The sequence below is a fragment of the Acomys minous genome (assembly GCF_964271855.1).
Source record: "Acomys minous genome assembly, chromosome: 8".
Taxonomy (NCBI): Eukaryota; Metazoa; Chordata; class Mammalia; order Rodentia; family Muridae; genus Acomys; species Acomys minous.
In genome coordinates this window covers 45,493,814-45,513,486 of record NC_140489.1, presented here as the reverse complement: position 1 = coordinate 45,513,486, position 19,673 = coordinate 45,493,814, and the positions used below count along the sequence as shown (strand labels likewise).

The window sequence follows — 19,673 nt, the reverse complement described above, 5'->3', positions numbered from 1 at the left end:
CCAGCATCAAAATATACTTAATTTCCCACCACCTCTTCATTAAAAATAATGCCGCTTATTTTTAGAGCATGCTCCATGTGCCACACACCTAGCTGGCATCCAGTTTGGTCCTCACAACAATACTGCAAAGTAGCTATAACTATAGTATTTAACAAAATTATAAATAGGAACACACTGGAAGAAGCATCTTTCCAAGCTCCTGTGGCTTTTGAAGCGGGGGAATTGGAGTTCAAATTGAGCTGTATTTGACTCTAGGCCTGAATTTTTCATCTCTTCTTTCTAAAAGAGCCCTGTTGTAAGTCCCTCTCTGGCCACTCACAGCTTTCACAGGTACATTTCTTTACAACCCACCCCTCTTCTTCCTCCTCTCTCTCCTTTAATCAGATTTTTTCACCCACTAGTCTTTTTTTTTTCCGTGACAGGGTTTCTCTGTTTCTCTGTGTAGCCTTGGCTGTCCTGGACTCTCTTTGTAGACCAGGCTGGCCTCGAACTCACAGTGATCCACCTGTCTTGCCTCCCAAGTGCACTGTTCTTATACTTAGGTCACTACCAGCCTCAAAATTCCTAAGCCCAGTGGAGACTTTAGATTTGTATGTGAGTTTGATACAGCACATGACATGGCAGTTTATATGGGATTCCTGCCTCTTTGCTTTGTCTATTATTCTAATCTGTTTTCTTCTTGTCTTTTAAATATATTCTATTAATTTGAGTCCTCCAGAGAAACAGAACTAGCTACGTGTATATAATTATAAGAGAGGATTTATTAGGCTGGGTTATTGTTTCTGAGAAATTATTATTTCTGCTGCTGGATAGTCCTGCTGACTGCAGGCAATGCACAGTTGGCAATTTGGAGTCCCTGAAGCCAGACATTTCAGAATGAGAGAGAGAGAGAGAGAGAGAGAGAGAGAGAGAGAGAGAGAGAGAGAGAGAGACCAGCCTTAGGCCAGCCTAGGGTGGGGTTGGGGATAGAGGTGGTGGCAATCTTGCTGTGAGTTTGCATTTGGGAGGATGACCTGAAGTCTAGTCTATACAAGTGACAGAGACAGAAAAAATGAGTTTGCTCAACAAGGATCCAGAGGAAATGGCAAGGCTAAGTCACTCTTGACGGTCATGTAGAGGTGCTAAAGAGCATGCTCCTCAGTCAAGGGAGACTCTTCTTCATCAGAAGGAAGGAGGAGGAGGCTGCAGGTACAGGTAAGAGAAACTGTAGGTAAGGTATAGTGCTGTAGCAATCTTTGGAAGATGCAACCTGTGTCGAGGCAGTTAATATATGAGAGAAAAGAGAACTTCCATTCATGAGCACTCTGGGAGCAGGTATCCTCAGGAGGAGCAGCTTCAATTAATGGAAGAAAATGGGAGCAAACACCCTACCACCACCACCTTCACCACTGCCACCATCACTACCACCAACACCACCACCACAACTACCACCACCACCCACCTTCACCACCGACACCAGCATCACCACAACTACCACCATCACCACTACAACTACCACCACCACCACCACCTTCACCACCACCACCACCACCTTCACCACCGACACCATCATCACCACAACTACCACCATCACCATCATCTCCACCACCACCACCACCACCATCATCTCCACCACCACCACCACCACCATCATCTCCACCACCACCACCACCACCATCACCACCACCACCACCATCACTACCACCACGTCAAGGAGAGGATGAAGTTGTTTGGGAAAATCTGGCAGTAGAATAGGGACTTGGAGTTTAAGAGAAGGGGTTTATTGTCAGTTTGGAGACAACAAAGAATAGAGTGTCATGGTGACAATGAACAGACTAAGGAGTGGGAGGCTGACACTTTGGTAGCTGCCTGGTACAAATCGGGACGTCAGACATGAGTGGCCATCCTGACAATCTCCAGTTAGAGGGCGGATCTCGGATGCAAAGAGTGGGTTGTGCTTGAGATTGGGTTTAGTTTTGACCTAAAGTCAAAATTTCAGGGTTCAGAACTTGGAGAGCGCAGGAGTCGGAGAGCCTTAGTCTGAAGCAGCATCTGATATGGCCTCCCTGGTGAGTGACGCCTGCCTTAACGAATGGGAGAGTTTGAGGCCTCAGCTAGGATGATGCACAGCATGGAGCACACTGTGAAGCAGACCCAAACACAGCACAGCAACGTAAAGAACTAGTGAAAGAACACAGATTCGCCTTCCGGGAGGCCGATGCCACATGGCCTTTTATTCTTCCAGGGACCCGTAACCAGTGATGAATGGGGAGGGGGGGGGGCATTTTCTATTAGGTTGTGTGTGAACAGTTCAGAATGTTGGCGAACGTGGACAGTGGATCAAGGAAGTTGGATCAACATAAACATTCGAGTCAGATATTTCACACCCACTTACATGAACATAATTAGTAGAAATTTACTCTATCCTATGCTGCCTAAGGCATATAAAACAAAAAACCCCAAAAGCAAACAGCTCCCCCAGGCCTTCAGGATGAATGCTACCCTGCAGGATTCACAATACCCTTGATTAGCAGCTGCTACCAATTAAATATCTGTGAAAAAAGATAACTGAGCAATAGCACCTCCCCACGCCTAACAACTTAAGGCTCTAGGAACACATAGACATGCTTTAAAAGTAAGTGCATGAGAGCCTATGGGAGGAAACACAGATTGCATTGGTATCTGTTGCCTCTCCCACTCCAGTGCCCACAGTGCAAATAACAGCCTTTCACTGATGCATTTGGCTCTTCAAACATCTGTCAAAAGGGACCCATGGCAAAATATTATTTTCCCAATAATTCATGCATGGCTGATGCAACATAAATATGTTGAATCTGAGAATATAAAGCTCTAAGTGAGGGCATGATTGTTCACATTTTCAAAAAGGATATACTTTTACAAAAGCTATACAGTGGCTAACCTCCATTAAATGGCGAGTTTCCCCTTGAATATTTAAAATACAACTTGATTGGTAAAATGTTTAACAAAAACAGCCATGTAATTTCTCATATGTTTGCTTATTTACTGCGACAGCGCTACAATAACAGCTCTGCTATTTCATCAAAATACCCATATCACTCAAATTTAATAGATTCAATTCTACTTTTTCATGTCTCTTTTTGGATGTACTTTGGATTCCTTTAAAACTCTTCCAGATTTGCTCTCAGTGACTGCTAGAACTACTACAGCAGCATACGATAGACAGGAAGCTTCATGTTGGAGGGTGTGACTTGGCCTAGAAGATAAAATGCCCGGGTGGGAACCAGGACAACGGGACCTGCTTACACCACAGCTCATAACTGCTCGCTTGTTTTTGCCAACACATTCTTTCTTGGAAATCAACATTTTGGGGGTGGGGTGGGGGTAGAAGGGATAATACCTTTTTTCCAGTTGCTCTTCTCCTAAGGGTGTCAAATGCTGGATTCACAAGATCACGGGATTCCCCAAATCACCACAGATGGTAATGTGTGTGTTGTGTCAGCTTCTAGGGTGGTAATATGGGGCCTAGATCATATGTGGAAGTGTCTCGTGGTCTCTGAGAGTTGTTTGTAGTTGTTGTTGTTGGGTTGTTTGTTTGTTTGTTTAACAAAGAAGATAGTCTCTTAGGTCACTGCATAAAAGAAGGAATGTATATAACACCCCAAAGAAGAAAGCCGTTACAATAATAATTAAATGTATACAAGGCAGCATCACCCCAATTACGCTTCAACCATGACATTGAACAGTGTCCCTTCTTAACCGGGATTATTATCATGTGACCTTTTGCCCTGGAAGGGTAGGGGCTTCTGAGGCTTTCTGATGCCAGCTTAGAGTCCTCCAGGATCTCAGCTCCTTGGTCCTGTTGCAAATGCCAAGCTTACCTTTGAACACTTGCCGAATCTGATTAACTCTCAGTCACAGTGTGCCCTTGTGTGGAGATGAATTGCCTTCTGTGAGGTGGAAAGCGAGCAGCTTAACCACAACCCTTTCCAATGCTCCCCTTAACGAGGTTCGGGAGCCAAGAACTCACATTTGTACTCCAATTTACATTTTTGAAAACCCCAGAAAAGCCAGGAACCAAAATTCAGGAGATAAAACCCGTCGTCAAGCAGCATTTAATGTTTCTAACAAGGGGCTCTTTGTTTTGTTTTGTTTTGTTTTGTTTTGTTTTGTTTGCCTAGGTCAAAGTTCAGGACTTGTGAACTTTTCTAGGGGACAGTTGGCCACAGTACCATGACATGGACACTATGCTCCTTATCTTGGTGGAATAGAGGGAGGGTCAGCCCACATGGCTTATCTGCTTCTGTTCTTTCTCGTCAGAATCCAGGCAGGAGCTGGTGCCCGGGGTGAGGAAGGCTAAGACGATGGGTCTCAACCTGCCTAATGCTGGACCCTTTAATACAGTTCTTCATTGTTTTTGTTGCTACTTTATAACCATCGTTTTGCTGCTGTTATGAATCATAATGTAAGTATCTGATATGCAGGATATGTGATAGGCTATCCCCGTGAAAGCATCTGCCGACCCCCAGTGGACTGTGCCTCACAGCTTGAAAAACACTGGCCTGAGGGCTCCAGCAGCACCTTCCTCTTCTGAGTAAGTGTACATGCAGTTCTCAAAATATGGTCACTCAATTCTTTACCTAAAATCCTAATGACACAATTAACCAGTGTGTGTGTGTGTGTGTGTGTGTGTGTGTGTGTGTGTGTGTGTGTGGTGGGGGTACTCTTTCTTGTCAGCTTTTCTGAATTCATTGCAGAGGTCTGAGGCTATGATAACCAGTGTGTGTGTGTGTGGGGGGGGTCTTTCTCATCAGCTTTTCTGTATTCACTGCAGCGTCTAAGGCTGTGTTAACCAGTGTGTGTGTGTGTGTGTGTGTGTGTGTGTGTGTGTGTGTGTGTCGGGGCAGGGGGGAGGCTCTTTCTCACCAGCTTTTCTGCATTCATTGCAGGGTCTGAGACTGTGGACAATCCAGATGCCCCAGATGCCCACTTCCTTGATCTCGGCAATAGCTTCGGTAAACGGTCTTTCACTCCTTGTCTGTCTGCTCTGCTATCTTTACAGTCCCCTGTTCAGTTGTTCTTGGCTATAAGGCTTGATGGTAGGTAGAGAAGTCCCAGAGGCCAAGGGCATGGAAAGAGCAGGCTACCCAAGGGACAGCCACGGCATACACACGAAGGGCATTTCTTTTCTCCTTTGTGTAGTGCACCTCATGCTTATTCTATTAGACAGGCTAATTCTCTACTTTCCTTTACCACTGGCTTGCCTAGAACCTAGGAGAGAGAGTAATCCGCTGTGTCTATTAAACATTTCATTCCCGTTATTTCATTGCACTCATTCTGTGTTTGTCCTTGAGGTCTTCGCTTCTCCTTGCTAGGCCCATTATGTCCACAGTGGTGCCCATGATTGCCTTATGCAGGCTTTTTCTCAAAAAACATATTTGAGGAACCAAGACATAGATGAATTGGTAGAGTGCTTGCTCAATACACACAGCCCGGGATTTGAACCCCAGCACCACATACACTGGGTGTGGTCATGTAGGCCTGTCATCTCAGTATCTGGGAAGTAAGGGAAGGAGGATCACAAGTTCAAGGTCATGCTCAGCTAGTTAGAGGCATCTGGGCTATACAAGGCCTTTTCTCAACCACATAGACATAAATAAATATAGACAGACAGACAGACAGACAGATAGACAAGTAGATGATAGACACATACATACATACATACATACATACATACATACATACATACATACATATAATTATTTTTAAAACCTGGTGTTTAAATTCATCAGTGGTTTCAGTTTGTCCATACAGAGTATCCCCCAGGCCTTTGAAGGGACAATTCTTATGAGAATAGAGGGGTCATGGTCAAGTTGTTTACTTAAATTTTGTACTTCGATGTCAGTAAAAATACCTTTGAAAAGCAAAGTTCATATGTCCCAAGTTGTTTAAATCTCTCTGTTGTAAGATTTCATGGCATTAGTCTTTATGCTCTTGCTGAAGCCAAGCTACAAATTGTTCGCTGTCCTGAGCTAGTGAAAACAAGCGGGCCCAATGGGTAATAATGTGCTTGACCCACGCTAAGGTCAAATGTGGTAACAGCTGACTGAGGCAGGTTTGAGTACAGTAGCTTCGGCAGGGAAGGTTCTAGAGAAAAGTTAGTCACTTGCCTGTCACAGTTCAGGCAGGGCCTGCCTAACCACACTGTAACATGAGCACCAAGCCATGACCTTTGTGCTATTTCTCTTACCCCGAGTGGAGGTTTAGTGTCTGTATGACCTTCACACCAAGCACCAATTTGAACTTTACTGTTTCAGTCATAATTGCTATGGCTTTCAGGTTATAGAAAAATCTATAGGCACAAAGAAGCTACTATAGTTTTCTATTTTATTTCCTAAATTCTCCTGTTTTCCTAAAGTATCTCCTGTCACACTCGGGGTCACCTCTTGTGGGAAAATGATAGGCTCCCACCCTCTTGATTTGCAGGTTTGGGTTATGCCTTTGTTTCACAAAATAAAGTTTGAGTGGCTGGGATACATGTCACTTTCAAGTTGACAGCATCAGAGCGGCCTCTATCATTTGCCTACTGGAACAAGCCTTGGAACATCCCAGAAGATTATTCCTTCAGCCTGAATCCCAGAAGGAAGCTTAAGCCGAGTCAATGAACCGAGGGCTTCAGCCGACCATAAAGGGCACTGCGAGCAGGAGTGGGACACGTGCACGTGTGTACACACGTAATATTTGTGTGTACATACGTGAGTGTGTCTATGCACATAGCCGTATGCATATGTATCTTGTGTTTAACTCGGGCGGGAGGCACAAGGATAGTTGCTTTTCTTAGAAGGAGGTTTATAAATCACTTAAGATACCCTGGCCACATTCTTCTGCTTCATAAGTCATTCTGAGATCTGCTCTAGCCTGACTCTAGTGTCATCTCCTTTCCTCCTAGTCCTCTGTCACTGTCATTGTTCTTAATTGCATCCTGTTCGTTTAAAGCATTTTAAAACTGTACTTATCCTTTATCTTGTGGGGGGCCGGGGGAGGGCTTGGGAAAGTGACAGCAGTCAGTCCCATCAGTGTCGTGATGGTAATTAGGATGGGGGTGGGGAAAGCGGAGAGAAGGAATGCCTGGCCAGATCTGGGAAGGGAAGAAGGCAGCGCTGCTTTCGACTGCCATGGCACGCCTTGTGGGAGCTGCCAACAAGTGGGACCAGTGGCATTGTGCGTGTCTCTACCTTCTGTCACCCCCGACCTTGCACAGAGGTGCCAGGAAGTAATGAGGTCCCTGGACAACTGCATCAGCTTCTCGGCGAGGCCCTCGCCTGTGTTCAGTCTCACAGTCCTTTTATAAATGTCTCTGGGTAAACTGTGCCTTTCAGTTCCCACAAAGCGCATAACGAGAGGTTATGAGTTATCACATCTGAAGCTGGCTACACTGGTTCTGAATCACCCCTTTCTCGGGTAGCTCAGGGACTGTGGCTAGACAAATTAATCCTAGGAGAAGTTAAGCAATTGTAATGTTAGAGAAGAGATTTTAATGCCCTCAGGCCCTGGCAACCACACACATAAAAATCTCGCATTTAATTTATATCAAGAATGGAATTAATACGAGTTCATTGTAATAAAGCATCTGGGCAAGAAATGGAAAATAGATATTATAAAATATTTATGTAACGAAATAATCTCCTTCATAATTCCCGTTTTTTTTTCCTTCTCGGGACCTAGCAATAAAATTATTGAAACCACTGTAAGAAGATTACTATATTTTATGAGATACATGGAAAGGCCCTGGCACAGTACACTTATCAAAAGCCTAAACGCGCCAAAATAAATGATCTCAGAGAAGGAATGAAATGTGCTGCTGGATAGTGCTCAATTTCTAATGACAAATTCTACATTTACTCAGTAAGCTATTCTTCCCAGAACGTGCCTGAAATGTTATAATGAATGCAGCTGGCAGAGAAATTGAAATGTAATTGAGTGACATCTTTTAATCATATCCTAGGGCGGGCGATGGGGAATGGAAGCAGGAAAGGAGACCCTGGCAGTTTTCTTTCTATCATTCATGTTAAATGGCTGTTTGTATTGTTTTAGCCTCTGAACAAACCCAGCAGCATTTTACAGGGAAGAGAGCCAGTTTACCGCCCCCCCCCCCCCACCTCCCGTGAAAGGATGCGTTATGAAAGGCAGCACTGTATGCTCAACTGTAGGCTCCCATCTCTCCGCTGGCTGGCATGCCATTTCAAGTTTTTAAGAAAACAGTCTTTTGAGGAGAATGAAACCACGTGTAAGAGAAAGGAACATGGTTAGGGAAAGGAAGATTGGAAGGCCCGTTTAATGCCGCGGTTTGCAGAGGCTCACTTTGTGTATGTGGGACTCATAGTCTTTTGAGGCACTGGCTGGGACCTTAAAGCCATCCACAGTGTTTAGCGTTCCTGACGAGGCACCTTTGGGGACATCCCCAAATGCCCAGTTGTGTGTATGTGAAAAACACCTCCGCTTCCCTTGCGTGGTTTTCCTATTGTAAGTCATTTCAGTAGAGTTTTTGGTGCTAGCCATATAGAAATATGTGTGCTTAAATATATATATATATATATATATATATATATATATATATATATATATATATATATATACTATGATTAAAAGGATGTCATCTTTTGCGGTCCAGGTCTTTATCGACTGTCTTTTCTTTCAGGAAATTGCACTTGATTGCCATCCTTTATGTTGTCATTTGTGTCTGTGCTACACACCCGCATAGAAACAAGACGCTTTGATAACGAAGTGTTCTGCTGAACGTTGAGAGAGACAGATCCAAATGTAGAAAACTCTGCTCCAAGGGGACCCAAGGAGATGGGTGATATCTCCAGATGGTACGGGTGATGCCCTTGTAAGCCAACAAACAAATTGCCATAGGCTGGCACGAGTACCTTGTCTTTATACATCCTCACGCAGTACACGCTATGGTTCAGATGTTACATTCTGAAAGAGTTCACGTACTTGTCATTCTCTGAGCTACTTGGCTGTAGAGTTTTACTTGTGCTTTAACTCCACAGGACACTTCCTAGGAAAAGGCTCTCCTGTGAACGCCCAGGCCCACGCCTACACCAGCATATGTTCATCATGGCTACCCTGGGAACTGACACACCTCCTCTGACTCTCTGGCCTCCCGAGGTTGTGGGAAGGAAGGTAGGATTTCCACATTGACTTGGCGCGCTATTGCTCCCAGCTATTATTTAGTCAGATGCTAATCTAAGCAGTGATGTGAAGACCCTTGTAGATATGACTGATGTCTATAAGCCACTGGTTTTGAGTAAGGATTGCCTCCAGTCATGTGTGTGGACCCCCATACCATCAGCTAGAGGCCCTAAGAGTAAAAGCTAAGATTTTCCAAAGAAACCATTCTTCTGCCTCAAGACTACAACCCAACTCCTAAGTTTCCAGGTCACCTTAAAATGTTGGGCTTGTCACCTCCCCCCATCATGTGGGCCAATTCATTAAAAAAAAAAGGCTTTTTGGTGTACACTCAGTTTCTGCATTGTGTAATGATGTTTTGGTTAGCAGAAAAATCACATATATGAAGGTTATCTCTTAAGTGATAACAGGGCTGGAAAATTCCATTTACATCCTGACGTCATAGAAAAATGCCTTATTCACATGTTTCCGGAGATGCTGGATGACCTGCTGTGATGCAATAGTACGCTGCGAACATTGCACAGTACTTGATGATGAACAGCTACGATCCTACTTTATTCACCATACTGTGTTGTCATTATGCTTTTAGATGCGCTCTTATTTAAATATTTTCTTACCACACAATATGTCATTTAGTGCTTTGATTATCTCTCCCATCTCCCATTTATTTTTCAGTCACATCAACGCCCCATGTTAAACGACTTGGGCTTGTGTAAAGCACACTGTGGTATTAACATGACGATAAAGTCTGTCTCAGAGCTGGAGAGATGGCTCTGTGGTAAGAGGGCTTGCTACAAAAGCGTGAGGACCTGAGTTCAAATCCCAGCATCCACTTACAAATTTGGATTTGGTCATCTGTACTGGTAATGTGCTGGGGTGAGGGCAGAGACAAGAGGACCACTGAGGGTTGCTGGCTCTCAGCTTAGCTCCAGGTTCAGTTGGAGACCCTGTCTCAAGGGAATAAGGTAGAAACTGATAGAGTAGGTCACACATGACATAGTCTTGAGGCCTCTGAGCACACACATGTGCACACGCCACATTCATGCACACACAAATCATGCTGAGAACATATCCTTGTCATTAAGATACATAATGTCATGTACATCTATGCATGTATGTATATACATAGATACAAGTAAAAGTATAGAGTAGTGTATGTGTACACATATGTGCACTGTTGGTTCTGTTTCTCTGATAATCCAACTAATGAGAGAGGGAGAGATAAAGGGAGGGCGGACTTACAAATCTCAGAAGACCTTATTGAGCCCTTGATACAAGCAGGCACCACGGACTAAGCTCCACCCAGATACCAGGCAGAAGTTCCAACAAGCAACAGAGGGACGATCCGTCTCACTGAGCATGTGCAGCAAGCCCTGCCCCACCTTAAGTCACCTCTTAAGTCACTCATCTTATTCTTCTCTGTGAAATGCAGGGCAGAGAGGACGGTGTGGACTCCAGTACAGTCTTTACCTGCTACCAGATTGGAGATGTCTGTCTTCAGTGTTCTCACCATAGCCAGGACATGAGTCAATAGCCATTCACTGGGAAGAAGCACCATTGAGGGTTAAGTGCTTTCAGACCCTGAACATCAGTGCCCGGCGTAGGATGCCACTTTGCTGCCTAATAGTGCTTGTTCATCTTATCTCTACACAGCTAAATGTTTGGAAAAACCAGCCTACACTTGCTGTTACTGACTGCGACGTAGCCTCAGCCCACACCACCACATAGATACTGCTTTCTTTAGACTGAACAGTGCCTCTCCCTGGCTGTATCTAATATGGAATGGTTTCATTTTATTTCTTATCTTAGTTTGATGAATCCGCTCTTTGCCCATACCGTTTCGCTAACCACCTTTCCCCTTGTTTTCCGCACCCAGGTCTCTTTTGGTTTGTACCTTGTGTCCTCTCCCTGCAGAACTGCAGGCTCCTCCGCAATAGCTCAAGCTTAAACAGCATCTCCCCAGAGATGGATTTACGTCCTGGTCCCGGAAGCTGTGAATGTGACCTTCCTTGGTAATTGGGTCTTAGCAGATGCTATCCAGTTAAAAGAAGGGCATTAGGTTGGGCGCTAATCAGTGTGACTGATGGCCTAAAAGAAAAGGAAGACAGAGACAGGAAAGCTGAGTGACAATGGAGATGGAGGGTCAGGTGATGCGACCTCAAGCTCGTACTGTACGGAGATGGGTCTATGCAGCCGAATTGCTGACAAACGCCGGAAGCTAGGAAAGGAGGGTCCTCCACTTCCGAGTTCACAGGGGGCATGGCCCTGACAGGTTCTTGATTTCAGATGTGTCACTGCCAGCTCTATGACATACAACCCTTGTCCTGCTTTGTCCCACTTGTACTTAGTCATAGCAGTTCCAGGGGCCTGGAGACATGGCTCAGTGTTCGGAAGCGCTTCCTGGTCTCGCGGGGAAGTTTAGTTCCCAGCACTCACTCCAGGATGCGTACCACTGTGTAACTCCAGTTCCAGGGGGCTCTGACGCCCTCTTCTGGTCTCTGTGGACCAGATACATGTGACATCCACTCACAGGGAGAAACATATATACATTAAAAATTTTTTTTAAAAAAGTAAATAAGACACTGCCCCACACAATGTGTCCTGGAAGTCAAAATACTTCTCATACGTTTTTCATGACCGGCTCCTTCCTCATCTCATGTTAAATGTGATTTCATTCAGCCTCACGTACCAGAAGTTTCTTGTAGTCGAAATGGAGAGGATATGAGTGCTGCACAACGACACCCACCCAAGCCGTAGTTGTAAATCATGACCCACAGGAAGGTTTGCGCTGGACAGACAGTCTGTCCTCCGGTGATGGGGCTGCCACCGCCTGTGTCAGCACTGCTCTGCTGTGCCCCGTGTGCCTCTCACGATGCTCGTTCCTGGGGATTTGGCAACGACAAAAGGTCAGTGTGTTCTCAGGACAGCTTCTGATGGAACATTCTAGCATGGAGGATTGCTAGGCTGGCGACTCCTGCAGAGGACTTTCAATAATGAATTCAGTATGAAGCATGTCCCGGGGCAACTCTGTCCCCGGTGGACTTGTCTGATGAAGTGGGTTCTGTTAACTGCTGGGGAGGCTTCCCTCGCTTTGATTACTGCTCATGAGGTTTGCATTTCTTCAAGAAGCTTAATGAGGTTTTTCTAGGGGGCAAAAATCATAAATTTCCATGTTTTAGTAGCTTGGTTGGTAGAAGCACAAATTATACATTTCTGTCACAGGCCGTAAAGGAGGGATCTTGGCTTATTTCTTTTGTGAGGTAGAAAGACACATGCTGCCTGGTCCATCATGTGTAAGAAACGCAGAGAAAACCTTAATTAACATAACTATTAGATGTATTTTAAAGGAACATACTCAGTTTAAATGTAAAAAAAAAAAAAACCCAGGTTTGCAAAACATGTAATGCTGCCTGTGCATCAAGGAGGAGTCAATGTCCGCAGTCAAGTGAATGTTTTTATAGCCTTAAGATACCTGAATTCATTTGCTTTTATATGGGCATAATTATAGAGGAGAGACAAATCATTTTTAGTAAATTCAGACTTATTTAAATGACCCTCTTTTCTTCACAAATCTTCCTCGATTTATTTATTTATTTCTAACCCTTTCATTTAAAATTACTTCTATAGCTTAAATTATTCTGACCAAATTCATGGTTGATAGCCAAGTGTTTTAATAACTTTCTCCCCTAGCTTAATGGCAAATGCATCAATGTGTGCTTGGCTGCCTGTCAGCTTACTAATAGTGGCATCCGTTTCTCTGAGAAGGTCGGGAATATATATATATATAAATGCAATCAGAAGCATTCTAAATGAAATAGCAAATTTAGCCGGTGGAATGTGTGGAATACTAATGCGCCTTCTGCCAGGCCCGCTGCGTGCTTGAGCGTGACAGGCTGAGAGTAATGGCCGTGTCCTAGACTTAAGCAGAGAGTCACAGCAGCTGGCAACAAACAGATAGATGCCTCTGATTACACTCCAGCCACCCCACCTCTCCTGGGACCTCGACACCATGAAAGCTGTTACTTCAATTCAGGTCATGGATTTGCTAATTTCTGGGGGGCGGGGCATAGGTCACAGGCAAGGGGAAACCTGGAGCTAAATCTTTGAAGTCCGCCAACTACCTTCAAAATGCCTTGTTCTGTTTGTTGGCTGGTTGGTCTTGACAGAATCTCATGTAGTCCAAGCTGCCTTGGGACTTGTTATGTAGCCGAGGATAGCCTTGAGCTTCTGATCCTCCTGTTTCTACCTCTTGAGTGTTGGCAAGACAGGTGTGTGGTGCTGTGACCCCTAGTTTAGGAGGTGACCCCAGGGCTTGATGCATGGTAGGCAAAGCCCTCTGCCAGCAGAGCCCTTTCTCTGACCCCTTAACCAACATGTTCTTGAAATTAATCTTAAGATTCATTAATAAATCTATGCACTATTTTCCCTTGCTGATCCCAGTCCTTAAAAAATGAAAACTTTTAAAGCAAAACCTGCACACAGTTTAAAGGATTTCCTTAAACAGGAAGAAGAGCAGAGGGACTGGTCCATGAGTGGCTGAAAACTCTGTTGCCCATATGGGTTTGGTGAAGACACAAAAGCTTCCCAGCCCTGATGGTGAGAGCAAGGCACAGCGCTGGTCATGTTTTCAGGGAATAGAGTTCAAATGGTTATTGGCTGTGCCCCCATGGCATGGTGAGGACCGAGCTGTACTGGCTAAGCTTGGGCAAAGTCAAGTTGATATTGAGGGGCATGGCTATGCCCACGGCACTGTGTCTCTTCCAGGACCTGAGTCTTTTTGCTTTGTTTTGCTGTTTTGAGACAGGGTCTTACTGTGGAAGTCACTCTGTAGACCAAGCTGGCTGTAAACTCACAGAGATCTGCCTGCCTCTGCCTGCTAAGTACTGGGATTAAAGGTGCTTGCCACTATGCCTTGCTCAAGCCCTAAGTCTTAACAGCTACACTCTGATGCCTTTCTAGACTTTGAAGTGGCTTTAACTGTTAGAATTCTGTTAGTGCTTTCTCTTGGAAATCTACTCAGGAAAAATGTGCAAGGAAACTTCTAATGATTTCAACATAACAGACCCACAGTATTACGGCCGACATAGCTATGAACAAAGGAGGGTTGGGCATAACTTTTAAATGGGAAAGTTTAGCGGGAGTTCTTTTGGAAGACTATACATTCACTGTAGACACTTGGATACTGCCCTGTGACCAGAACACAGGTCAGAACGCAGGAGAATGTGAAAGACCTGCTTAACACTGAAACAAGAGAGAATCACTGATGAGCAAATGAATCATGTTACTTAAAACCCAGGGCTGGAGAGATAGCTCAGTGGTTAAGAGCATTGGCTGCTCTTTCAGAGGTCCCAGCAACCACATGGTGGCTCACAACCATGGAATCTGATTCCCTCTTCTGGTGTGCACGAAAACAGAGCACTCATATACATAAAATAAGTACATCTTTTTAAAAAAAAAGTGTAGTCAACTGTCAAAATAGTCCTCAAGGGTCTCAGCCACTTAATATTTAGGGTTTTGTGTTTCCTCTACTATTTACTGGGATTGGTACACAATCCACACAGAGTTATTGCAGATACAAAGCTTGTCTCGAGTTTCTTCCCATACTGTCTGGAGATGGGTCTTTGCAGTCAAACATTGATGCTTCTACAATAGACAGCGTTGCTTCCCTTTGCCTTGCTCTTGCAGTCTTCCCCTCTTGACTCATTCGCTCTGTGGAGCACGTCAGTTGGCACAGTGTGATCGTTTCTCTGAGGGGGACTCTGGCATGAGGACCTGAGACCTCTGGCCAACAGGCAGGAAAGGCGCTCAAGCTGCCTTGTTACAGCCACAGCTGCTCAGGCTTTCAGACCGCTGATTGCTATAATCTCTGCTGACAGAGTGGCTGCAACTTCGGGAGCGATCCTGGGCCAGAATCACACAGCTAAACCACGTTCGAACTCTTGACCCCCCCCCCTCAGAAACCACAGGAAAACAAGTGTTTGCTGCCTTAAATAGCCGTGCTTGGGGCGAGGAATGCATCATACACAGTGGATGACTAACACAAGAGCTGTTACCAAGCTCTTTGTATAAAACCAAGTAAACCAAGTCACTTTCTCTAGTGGCTGAAGACAGCGCAGGTGAAAGAGAAATCTGTTAGGAAAGGAGACGGGCAAATAACTGAGCTTTTGGACAGCGTTCTGAGCTGCCAAAAGCAGCAACAATAAATGCTGAGAAAACAAATGCAGAGGCAGTCTTTCTGAACATGGGGTTGTTTTGCATGGAAATTGTGTTAATTAATTTGCAGCTGGGGATGGCACGGGACAACAAAATGATAGCTGGTAATTTTGAAGTCTCGTGTTTTCACAGGCTGAAGATCACAGTCTAGAATTTTTACCGTGTGAGTTTAGTGCTAGGATCCTACTGAAGGATATTAACTCTTGTGAGGGGAGAGGCATATATGCATGTTTAAGTATACATATACATAAATATACGTATATATATATGCAAACATAAAAACTCATGCACATGTAAACATGTATGTCCACTCATACACTATATGAAATACTGATTTCACTTTCTAATGTTAATTTTTATATTATGAACAGCATATGATTATAATTATGAGTCATATAAAATCAAGAATATATGGCACATGGCTAAAAGAAAATCCTTCAGTGGGAATGAGTTCAAATATGGGTTCAATTCAGAAACAAACAGAAGAGTTCTTTAAAATAGCTATGACAAATGTATTAAAGAACCTGTAAGAGAAAATTCATGTACTAATAAGTGCGTGAGGAATTTCAAGAAATAAGAGCAAACACATAGACAAAAAAAGACACACACATGGGGTGGGGTGTAAATAAAACATGACGAATTAAAAAAGAAATACTGAAGAATATCCTCAAGAAATCTTTACAAGAAGTGACATTCTTCACAGTTGAGTGGAGAGTGGGGTCTGACTTTCACACGTACTCTGGTGCCTCATATTTGACCACGTCCCCTGGATGGGGAGACCTGGTGGCACTCAGAGGAAGGATAGCAGGCTACCCAGAAGACACTTGGTACCCTATGAGCATATAAAGGGGGAGGAAATCCCCCTCAAGAACAGTCATAGGGGAGGGGAATAAGGGGAAAATGGGAGGGAGGGAAGAATGGGAGGATACAAGGGATGGGATAACCATTGAGATGTAATATGAATAAATTAATTTTTAAAAGGAAAGAAGTGAAAAGTTGGTTGTAATTTATGTGGAAATATAGACAGATTTTACTCAAGGAGGAATTAGTTGGAAAACTTATATGATTTCAAGTTAGTTGGAAAACTTATATGATTTCAAGTTAATAAGAAATGAAACAAAGTGTTATATTGGCCCAATAGCATGAGCTAGATCAATGAGACAGAAAAACATTAAGAAACATACACTTATTATCAACTAATTTTTGATGAAAGTATCAAGTTAATTCACTAAGGAAATTGATAGACCTCTTTCCTACTGTTTTGGTTGTGTTTGAATTGTTTGATAATCTTATGAATTCGTATAATATATTTTGATTAAATCTACACATCTTCTCTCATTTCCAGTACTTTGCTACTATTTTCCCCTCCCAATTTCATGTGCTCTTAAAACAAAACAAAACAAAACAAAACAACACAAACAAACAAACAAACAAAAAACCCTAAAACCCACTGAGTCTATTTAATGCTACTTTTGTGTGTGAGTGAAGAACAGTCTACCGGAGCATGATGTACTCCTCAGGAGCCATATCCCAGATAAAACAGACTCTCCAGCATCCTCCAGCACCATTTCCAGGAGCCCTCAGGTGGGGTGGAGCTTCATGAGACTTTGGCTGGGTTGATCGTGTGCAGGTCTTATGCATGCACTCACAGCCGCTGTAAGTTCTGTGTGTAGCAATGCTGTCATGTCCACCAAATACTGTTGGTGCAGATGTCCACTACGTCTGGCTATTACAGCTTTTCTGTACCCTCTTCTGTGATGGTCCCTTAGCCTTGAAGGTAGATGTAAAATATGAATCTTCCCCTTACAGCTGTACAATCCCCAGTCAATAATACTCTACACGTTGACTAGTGGTGGTTCTCTGTATTCATCACCAGATACTATGAAATTTATCTATTAATGTTTGAGGGATGCACAAATATATGAGGATAATAACTTAGGGGTCAATTTAATACTCTACTAATTCAGACGAATATAGTATCAGTTTCTCCTCTAGGGCTAAGACCCAGCCAATCATGAGTTTTGGGCAAAATTAATGGGAACAGACAATAGTTTTGTCTTGGGAAATAGGCTTCTCTAACACTAATTTTATTTATGTGTTTATTTATTATGTATATAGTGCTCTGCCTCTATGTAATGCCTGCATGCTAGAAGAAGCCATCAGATCCCATTTTAGATGACTGTGAGCCACCACGTGGTTGCTGGGAATTGAACTCAGGAACTTTGGAAGAGCAGCTAGTGCTCTTAACCTCTGAGCCATCTCTCCAGCCCGACTTATTACATTTTTATATTAAACATTTTTCTTCATTACAAAATTCTCAGATTTACCAATCGTGCTTTTGCTAGGTTTCAGTGGGGGTAGAGATAATCTTAGCTCCCTATTACAAAGAAAGAAATTTGTGAGGTGCAAACTTTGTGGTTGATTTTCTCAGCAGTAATTCTGGGATTAGATTTTTTTTCTTCTTGATTTCAGTAGTTTCTGTTTTTAATTCACTAGAGCCAATTCTGATGAAAACAGTAAAATCATTATTGCTTAATTAGAAGACGACACAGTAATTTGTAGTCGAGATGAGAGCAAATCACAATCATTTTATTTATCTTCCTCTCAGCTAATACATCTTTTTTCCTTCCAACATGAAAATTCTGTTATTCTCTGACATTTCTGTTAAGCCAGAAACTATGTTGAGTTTTTGTTGTGCCTGTGACTGGTCTATCAGCTCTCATAATATTCTCCTGCGCTTCAGAGGATAACGACGCTAGGGCTGCTGACCTTCTGTTTCAGAGGGATGTGGAAAATGACTAATTACTGTTGGCAAGATACCCAGGAATAGCATCTTCTTTCTATGAGTTTGAAAGAATAGCAATTAGCAACACTCTAGTTTTGCAGCATCACCAGAACACACCTTCAGGAATGAACCAAGAAAGCCCAGGGTGGTGCGCACCCACTGATGTCCCTCACAAGCAGACCAGCTCTGTGGTGAGCAAACAGGTAGCTCGGAGTGACCGTGCCTGTCCTGCTGTGTCTTCTCTGAGATCAAGCCATCCACGAGAAAGGCCAGCTTGAATTTTTCCACAGGTGCTTGATTTCTCCACCTTCAACACAGTGCGGTGGATAGACTTAGCAGCCTGAGGCTGTGGATTTTGATGAGATTAAATAATCGTTTTCTCAGCAGATTGACCCGGTCTCTGGTGCTGATAGTGATCAGCTGTAGGGCTGGGCTCTTCCCTGAGAGGCAACTTGGGAGCTTCCTCACCACCTGCTGTGATGTGTGTAGTGATCCCTGAAGAGTAAGAGTCACCACTCCAGTATCTCTCACAGCTAAAATCACAGCTATTAGGTTATTCGCTAGACCTAAATTATCATTTGCTTAGAAGGTGATATTCAAATGTATGTAAATCAATAAAAGCAATTCTCCAAGAGACCAAAGAACACAATTTTTCAAAAAAAAGTTTAATCATGACATGAATGAATGCTTACTATAAGAATCTTGAAAAATAAGAATGATACCCAAAAAAGTGACATTTGTAAGTAAGTGAGATCGCAAAGTATTTTTCTTTCTGTGTGTTGCTTATTTCACTTAATGCGATATCCTCTGGACTTGTCCATGTTATGGGAAAAGGCAAGGTCTTTTTAATTTTTTAAGATTGTATAAGACTTCATTGTGCATATGTACCATATTTTCGTCATCCATTTCTTTGTCAAGAGATGGGAGGTTTAATATTTTGGTTGGTTTAAACAGTGCTGCAATTCACTGTGCGATGGGTTAATGGCCAGGAAAGATGTTAGGGTATATGGTGATTCACTTCTCCTTTCTTTACAAGCACCATATTGTCTACTGTGATGGCTGCACAAATCTACACTCTGACTAGTAGTGGGCAGGAGTCCTCCTTTCTCCAGTGTCTCTCCAGCATATGTTTTCTTTTGGCCTTATGATAATAGCAATCCCAACAGGGGTGAGGGGGGAATCCATAGTGGGTTTAACCTGCATTTCTTTAATGACTAATGATAACATTTTTCATATATCTTTGGGCATTTTCATATCTTCTGTGGTCTATTCAAACCATCTTCCCAGTTTAAAAACAGAATCTTTCTTCTTCACTATTAAGTTGAATGAATGGAGGTTTTTTTTTTTTTTAAATCAATTTTACATGTTAGGCTCTTCTCTGCCCGCCCCCCCCCTCCCGTTTTATCTCTCTGGCTGCTTTCTTCCCATGAAGAGCTTCTAGGTCAATGTCTGGTTTACTCTGGCTATTCTCCGTGATATACAATAATCATGGGAAATTCTCACATCCTGTCCTGCAGTTTTA

At 43.3% G+C, this 19,673-nt stretch overlaps 1 long non-coding RNA gene across 1 annotated transcript; it reads left to right on the top strand.

Moving 5' to 3' along the window:
* The first annotated feature begins 8,725 nt into the window (after window positions 1–8,725).
* On the top strand, window positions 8,726–9,944 carry LOC311604164. Its single transcript, XR_014781384.1, has 3 exons — window positions 8,726–8,831; window positions 9,015–9,147; window positions 9,829–9,944. It is a non-coding gene; the product is annotated as an uncharacterized lncRNA (long non-coding RNA).
* Window positions 9,945–19,673: the final 9,729 nt, after the last annotated feature.